We start from the raw sequence: 9023 nt of genomic DNA on the forward strand, positions 1-9023 counted from the left end.
GGGGTTTAAACCATAAGACACCAGGATGGTGATCTAACTGTATCCAATAAGCCTTTACTAAGGTTGTTGACAGGAAAAAAAGAGTAAAGTTGATAAAGAAGCTTAAAAAACGATACTCCTACCTGAGCAGATGACACCAGCGTCTTCGTGATGTCCACAGTTGTGTCTCCCAAACCCTTTGTGACTGCACCTTGTGAGATTAGACTCGCTGCCTGTACATCCAACATCATCCATCCATATTGTCCCGTTCCTCTGTCCGAAGCGGGCTTCGTGTGGTGCAGACAGAGCTCTTCCACAGCCCAGCTGTCTACAAACCACCTGGGCGTCACTCACGTCCCACGAATCATCACACACCGTCCCCCAGTGACCACTGTGGTAGACCTCCACTCTCCCTGAGCAGGAGTTAGGACCGTTGACCAATCTGATTTGACTATTGGCTATTGCTGATGTTGTTGTATCGGATGTCATTGTTGAAAACATAGTGTCTGCGACACTGGGTGGGGTGGTGAGCGGTGGTGTCGACATCTGTGTTGGAGAGGTGGCATTGACATCTGACTGATCTGAAAAAATTGAGTTTCTGATGAAGCATAGGCTACTAGCCACAGTATCATGTACAATAATTATGTATGACTAACAAGACCTTCAGGAAAAATGTCAACTGCTATGATGAAAATGTAACTCTGCCCAGATCTTAAACACAAGGACCTGAAACGCATAATAACAAATGACCAAGACCATCAACCCTGTTACCTGAGCTATGACCAGTGGTGGCCTGTATGAACAGGAGCAGCAGCTGTTACCTGAGCTATGACCAGTGGTGACCTGTATGAACAGGAACAGCAGCTGTTACCTGAGCTATGACCAGTGGTGACCTGTATGAACAGGAGCAGCAGCTGTTACCTGAGCTATGACCAGTGGTGACCTGTATGAACAGGAACAGCAGCCGTTACCTGAGCTATGACCAGTGGTGACCTGTATGAACAGGAACAGCAGCTGTTACCTGAGCTATGACCAGTGGTGACCTGTATGAACAGGAGCAGCAGCTGTTACCTGAGCTATGACCAGTGGTGACCTGTATGAACAGGAGCAGCAGCTGTTACCTGAGCTATGACCAGTGGTGACCTGTATGAACAGGAGCAGCAGCTGTTACCTGAGCTATGACCAGTGGTGGCCTGTATGAACAGGAGCAGCAGCTGTTACCTGAGCTACAGTGGGGGAAAAAAGTATTTGATCCCCTGCTGATTTTGTATGTTTGCCCACTGATAAAGAAAGGATCAGTCTATCATTTTAATGGTAGGTTTATTTGAACAGTGAGAGACAGAATAACAACAAAAATATCCATAAAAACACATGTCGAAAATGTTATAAATTGAGTTGCATTTTAATGAGGGAAATAAGTATTTGACCCCCTCTCAATCAAAAAGATTTCTGGATCCCAGGTGTCTTTTATACAGGTAACGAGCTGAGATTAGGAGCACACTCTTAAATGGAGTGCTCCTAACCGCAGCTTGTTCCCTGTAAAAAAGACACCTGTCCACAGAAGCAATCAATCAATCAGATTCCAAACTCTCCACCATGGCCAAGACCAAAGAGCTCTCCAAGGATGTCAGGGACAAGATTGTAGACCTACACAAGGCTGGAATGGGCTACAAGACCATCGCCAAGCAGCTTGGTGAGAAGGTGACAACATTTGGTGCGATTATTTGCAAATGGAAGAAACACAAAAGAACTGTCAATATCCCTCGGCCTGGGGCTCCATGCAAGATCTCACCTCGTGGGGTTGCAATGATCATGAGAACAGTGAGGAATCAGCCCAGAACTACACGGGAGGATCTTGTCAATGATCTCAAGGCAGCTGGGACCATAGTCGCCAAGAAAACAATTGGTAACACACTACGCCGTGAAGGACTGAAATCCTGCAGCGCCCGCAAGGTCCCACTGCTCAAGAATACATATACATGCCCGTATGAAGTTTGCCAATGAAAATCTGAATGATTCAGAGGACAACCGGTGAAAGTGTTGTGGTCAGATGAGACCAAAATGGAGCTCTTTGGCATCAACTAAACTCGCCGTGTTTGGAGGAGGAGGAATGCTGCCTATGACCCCAAGAACACCATCTCCACCGTCAAACATGGAGGTGGAAACATTATGCTTTGGGGGTGTTTTTCTGCTAAGGGGACAGGACAACTTCACCGCATCAAAGGGATGATGGACGGGGCCATGTACCGTCAAATCTTGGGTGAGAACCTACTTCCCTCAGCCAGGGCATTGAAAATGGGTCGTGGATGGGTATTCCAGCATGACAATGACCCAAAACACACGGCCAAGGCAACAAAGGAGTGGCTCAAGAAGAAGCACATTAAGGTCCTGGAGTGCCCTAGCCAGTCTCCAGACCTTAATCCCATAGAAAATCTGTGGAGGGAGCTGAAGGTTCGAGTTGCCAAACGTCAGCCTCGAAACCTTAATGACTTGGAGAAGATCTGCAAAGAGGAGTGGGACAACATCCCTCCTGAGATGTGTGCAAACCTGGTGGCCAACTACAAGAAACGTCTGACCTCTGTGATTGCCAACAAGGGTTTTGCCATCAAGTACTAAGTCATGTTTTGCAGAGGGGTCAAATACTTATTTCCCTCATTAAAATGCAAATAATTTTATAACATTTTTGACATGCGTTTTTCTGGATATTTTTGTTGTTATTCTGTCTCTCACTGTTCAAATAAACCTACCATTAAAATCATAGACTGATCATTTATTTTTAAGTGGGCAAACATACAAAATCAACAGGGGATCAAATACATTTCCCCCCACTGTTTGACCAGTGGTGGCCTGTATGAACAGGTATTTTCTTGTAGCTAGCGATATTCATAAAATAAATATTTTTACCCCACAAAAATAACCTCCTCAAAATTGTTTTACAAAAAGATACCCCCCAAAATTACCGGACCCCCTGCAGTACCCTGGGCCACGGACCCCAGCTTGAAAACCACAAATCAATGTTATTTTTAAGAATAGTAAAATTCATGACATCTAGATCAGGTAGGAGTCAGCAAAAAAAGCTGATGTTCTCGTCTGTCATCTATGCTAGGTTTGAAATCCAGCCGAGGCTGTTATTAGTCATTTGGCTAATAAAATAGAAGGCTGTGATACACTGGAGATGGTCAGGTATGTACGCAGAGATTTTATTTGAAATAATGTGTAGATCGTCAAAGACAAAGGTGGTTGTAAAATGCAGTTATTCTACTGGGGTAGTGGTGGAATGAATGGGATTGAATAGGAGGCTTTAGACTCCTTAAATTCTCCCTTTGATTCATTCTTGGGCTCTGCATTGTCCGAGGTGAAGGTACACATTTGTTAAATTAACAAACCATAAAAGTGAGGTGATACTTTGCATTGAGATGTTTATGAGCATGTCACACATACTGTCTGTGTGCCAAAGCACAACCTGTTCGCGCAACCCTGTCTTTAAGTGGGGCAGCAGGTAGCCTAATGGTTAGAGCGTTGGACCAGTAACCGAAAGGTTGCTAGATTGAATCCCCGAGCTGACAAGGTAAAAATCTGTCGTTCTGCCCCTGAACAAGGCAGTTAGCCCACTGTTCCTAGGCTGTCATTGTAAATAATAATTTGTTCTTAACTGACTTGCCTAGTTAAATAAAGGTCAAATAAATAAAAGTGCAATGTTAAGTGTAATTTGTCTGGAAACAAGATATCACTTTCTAAAAGAAGAATGAAAGAATGAATGAAATGCAGTAAAGCATGTTTTTTTCCCTCTCACCTTTTCACCCTGGCGTGGCGTTAACTACCGATGGGGTTGTTGGGTAGATTGGTCCTCGTGTCTCTGTTGTAGCGTTCCAGTAGATTGGTGGTGCTGCTGTGGTGTTGCTGCCACCTGCTGAAGCTAAAGACCGAAGTTCAGAACAAGCTTACTTCAAACTACAGGCTCTAGTGGAGGTTGGGCCAAAACAACAACTATGGCCCATGGTTATAGCCAAGGCCCAGAGTTATACAGATAGCTCGGTTAGCCAATGTGCGGGAGTGCTGGTTGGTCGGGCCAATTGAGGTAGTATTTACATGAATGTATACAGGGGCGAAAATCTGATATCAACTTCGGAGGGGACAATTACATGAAATTTTCTCAAGAGCAATTCCTGAGGGGGACACCAAAAGTAGTGCTGTAACACACAGCCTACGTTGTAATATGGTACATGTATATTGAGGAACCAAAGAAATAAGGTGTTTGCGGTACTCCTAACTACCGGTATCCAAAACTACACAACTAATCACAACAGCAATACCATTGCCTTTAACAAATCTTAGTTCAGTCACCAGTGTAAGTTGAGAGTGGGGGTATCCATGGCATTTTCCAATTATGTTCCTATTTTACAAGTCAAAAAAATTGAGAACCTTTCATAATGTTGCCAAACAAAGACTCAACAAACTTACCTGAGACTCCCTGTCTCTGCCAGTCTGTCCCTGCATATCTGTCCCCAGCTCTGCTGTCTGTGTGCCATCTGTTGCCTGCTCTGCCTAATGACATCATTGTGAAACATTTTCATTAGCATTTCACTTCTTTCTTATGAACATTATATCAACTAGTCTTTGAGATATTAGGCTACTAGGGTTCTTACTTTGCGTTTTGGTGTACTGAAAAATACCCTGATGTCCGTCATTTTTCTACCTGGCTGGCTACACACACACAGGTTATTTACAGTAGGAGATGGGCTTCTATCATCCTATCTTCTATCATTCCATATGGGCTTCGATCTAAAAGGTAGCTAGCAAATGTGAAAAGGATTCCTTTGACAAGAGTTGACAGCTGTATGAGTTCACCATTTACACCACATATGCTGCAACCTTTTGTAATTATAACCGTTTGTTTCATATTGGCTGGCTTCCAACAATAGCTGAATTTGCAAAGCTAGCGAGCACAAATTCCGTTTCAGTGGTGTTTGCTATAATCTTTGCTACCCGGGTTAAATAAAGGTCAAATAAAATAAATAAATAAAAGTTCCCTTGCGACAATTTAGCTTTTGCAACGAGACCATTAAATATATTTAAGACAATGGTAGAAGAGAGTGTAGTTCTGTTCAGTTTGGACTTCAGTTTATCGCTAACCTTCTCACAGGGACTTTGAAGCACTAACACTTGGAATAAATTGACGATAGCAAAGATTCCATCTTTGGCGATGCCACATAAATGGAATAGGTACTAGCTAGCTTAATAGTTAATATTTGCACGCTAGCTCTGCAAATTGAGCTAGTGTGTGTGTGTGTGTGTGTGTGAACCCTGCCAACATAAAACAAAACATTGCTATGGCGCGATTGACTGGATGAACCTCACGTCAATTATGTGCATTGAGTGCCTTTCAGACACTAGATACGAACCCTCTGTTACCTTGCCAACTAAGGAACTGGCAGTGGATCAAACCATTGTTAAATGAGGCCTCACCCCCTGGTTACACTATTGACCATACCCCCCGTGCATCCGGCAAAGGCGGAGGTGTTGCTAACATTTACGATAGCAAATTTCAATTTACAAAAAAAAATAAACTATGACGTTTTCGTCTTTTGAGCTTCTAGTCATGAAATCTATGCAGCCTACTCACTCACTTTTTATAGCTACTGTTTACAGGCCTCCTGGGCCATACGCAGTGTTCCTCACTGAGTTCCCTGAATTCCTATCGGATCTTGTAGTCATAGCAGATAATATTCTAATTTTTGGTGACTTTAACATTCACATGGAAAAGTCCACAGACCCACTCCAAAAGGCTTTCGGAGCCATCATCGACTCAGTGGGTTTTGTCCAACATGTCTCTGGACCTACTCACTGCAACAGTCATACTCTGGACCTAGTTTTGTCCCATGGAATAAATGTTGTGGATCTTAATGTTTTTCCTCATAATCCTGGACTATCGGACCACCATTTTATTACGTTTGCAATCGCAACAAATAATCTGCTCAGACCCCAACCAAGGAGCATTAAAAGTCGTGCTATAAATTCTCAGACAACCCAAAGATTCCTTGATGCCCTTCCAGACTGCCTCTGCCTACCCAAGGACGTCAGAGGACAAAAATCAGTTAACCACCTAACCGAGGAACTCAATTTAACCTTGCGCAATACCCTAGATGCAGTTGCACCCCTAAAAACTAAAAACATCTGTCATAAGAAACTAGCTCCCTGGTATACAGAAAATACACGAGCTCTGAAGCAAGCTTCCAGAAAATTGGAACAGAAATGGCGCCACACCAAACTGGAAGTCTTCCGATTGAGGAAAATAAGAACAATCCGAAATTTCTTTTTGATACTGTCGCAAAGCTAACTAAAAAGCAGCCTTCGCAAATGGAGGATGGCTTTCACTTCAGCAGTAATACATTTATGAACTTCTTTGAGGAAAAGATCATGATCATTAGAAAGCAAATTACAGACTCCTCTTTAAATCTGGGTATTCCTCCAAAGCTCCATTGTCCTGAGTCTACACAACTCTGCCAGGACCTAGGATCAAGGGAGATACTAAAGTGTTTTAGTACTATATCTCTTGACACAAGGATGAAAATAATCATGGCCTCCAAACCCTCAAGCTGTATACTGGACCCTATTCCAACTAAACTACTGAAAGAGCTGCTTCCTGTGCTTGGCCCCCCTATGTTGAACATAATAAACGGCTCTCTATCCACCGGATGTGTACCAAGCTCACTAAAAGTGGCAGTAATAAAGCCTCTCTTGAAAAAGCCGAATCTTGATCCAGAAATTATAAAAAACTATCGGCCTATATCGAATCTTCCATTCCTCTCAAAAATTTTAGAAAAAGCTGTTGCACAGCAACTCACTGCCTTCCTGAAGACAAACAATGTATACGAAACGCTTCAGTCTGGTTTTAGACCCCATCATAGCACTGAGACTGCACTTGTGAAGGTGGTAAATGACCTTTTAATGATGTCAGACCGAGGCTCTGCATCTGTCCTCGTGCTCCTAGATCTTAGTGCCGCTTTTGATACCATCGATCACCACATTCTTTTGGAGAGATTGGAAACCCAAATTGGTCTACATGGACAAGTTCTGGCCTGGTTTAGATCTTATCTGTCGGAAAGATATCAGTTTGTCTCTGTGAATGGTTTGTCCTCTGACAAATCAATTGTAAATTTCGGTGTTCCTCAAGGTTCCGTTTTAGGACCACTATTGTTTTCACTATATATTTTACCTCTTGGGGATGTCATTCGAAAACATAATGTTAAATTTCACTGCTATGCGGACGACACACAGCTGTACATTTCAATGAAACATGGTGAAGCCCCAAAATTGCCCTCGCTAGAAGCCTGTGTTTCAGATATAAAGAAGTGGATGGCTGCAAACTTTCTACTTTTAAACTCGGACAAAACAGAGATGCTTGTTCTAGGTCCCAAGAAACAAAGAGATCTTCTGTTGAATCTGACAATTAATCTGGATGGTTGTACAGTCGTCTCAAATAAAACTGTGAAGGACCTCGGCGTTACTCTGGACCCTGATCTCTCTTTTGAAGAACATATCAAGACTGTTTCAAGGACAGCTTTTTTCCATCTACGTAACATTGCAAAAATCAGAAACTTTCTGTCCAAAAATGACGCAGAAAAATGTATCCATGCTTTTGTTACTTCTAGGCTGTACTACTGCAATGCTCTACTTTCCGGCTACCCGGATAAAGCACTAAACAAACTTCAGTTTGTGCTAAATACGGCTGCTAGAATCCTGACTAGAACCAAACAATTTGATCATATTACTCCAGTGCTAGCCTCCCTACACTGGCAAGGGCTGATTTCAAGGTTTTACTGCTAACCTACAAAGCATTACAGTGGCTTGCTCCTACCTATCTTTTCGATTTGGTCCTGCCGTACATACCTACACGTACGCTACGGTCACAAGACGCAGGCCTCCTAATTGTCCCTAGAATTTCTAAGCAAACGGCTGGAGGTAGGGCTTTCTCCTATAGAGCTCCATTTTTATGGAATGGTCTGCCTACCAATGTGAGAGACGCAGACTCAGTCTCAACCTTTAAGTCTTTACTGAAGACTTCTCTCTTCAGTAGGTCCTATGATTAAGTATAGTCTGGCCCAGGAGTGTGAAGGTGAACGGAAAGGCTGGAGCAACGAACCGCCCTTGCTGTCTCTGCCTTGCCGGTTCCCCTCTTTCCACTGGGATTCTCTGCCTCTAACCCTTTTACAGGGGCTGAGTCACTGGCTTACTGGTGTTCTTCCATGCCGTCCATGGGAGGGGTGCGTCACTTGAGTGGGTTGAGTCACTGACGTGGTCTTCCTGTCTGGGTTGGCGCCCCCCCTTGGGATGTGCCATGGCGGAGATCGTTGTGGGCTATACTCGGCCTTGTCTTAGGATGGTAAGTTGGTGGTTGGAGACATCCCTCTAGTGGTGTGGGGGCTGTGCTTTGGCAAAGTGGGTGGGGTTATATCCTGCCTGTTTGGCCCTGTCCGGGGGTATCATCGGATGGGGCCACAGTGTCTTCTGATCCCTCCTGTCTCAGCCTCCAGTATTTATGCTGCAGTAGTTTATGTGTCGGGGGGCTAGGGTCAGTCTGTTACATCTGGAGTATTTCTCTTGTCTTATCCGGTGTCCTGTGTGAATTTAAATATGCTCTCTCTAATTCTCTCTTTCTCTCTTTCTGTCTTTCTCTCGGAGGACCTGTGCCCTAGGACCATGCCTCAGGACTACCTGGTATGATGACTCCTTGCTGTCCCCAGTCCACCTGGCCGTGCTGCTGCTCCAGTTTCAACTGTTCTGCCTGCGGCTATGGAACCCTGACTTGTTCACCGGACGTGCTTGTTGCACACTCTACAACTACTATGATTATTATTATTTGACCATGCTGGTCATTTATGAACATTTTAACATCTTGACCATGTTCTGTTATAATATCCACCCTGCACAGCCAGAAGAGGACTGGCCACCCCTCATAGCCTGGTTCCTCTCTAGGTTTCTTCCTAGGTTTTTGGCCTTTCTAGGGAGTTTTTCCTAGGGAGTTTTTCCTAGCCACCGTGCTT

This window comes from Salmo salar, chromosome 06 (genome assembly GCF_965601325.2).
Source record: "Salmo salar chromosome 06, fSalSal1, whole genome shotgun sequence".
In the NCBI taxonomy this organism is placed as follows: domain Eukaryota; kingdom Metazoa; phylum Chordata; class Actinopteri; order Salmoniformes; family Salmonidae; genus Salmo; species Salmo salar.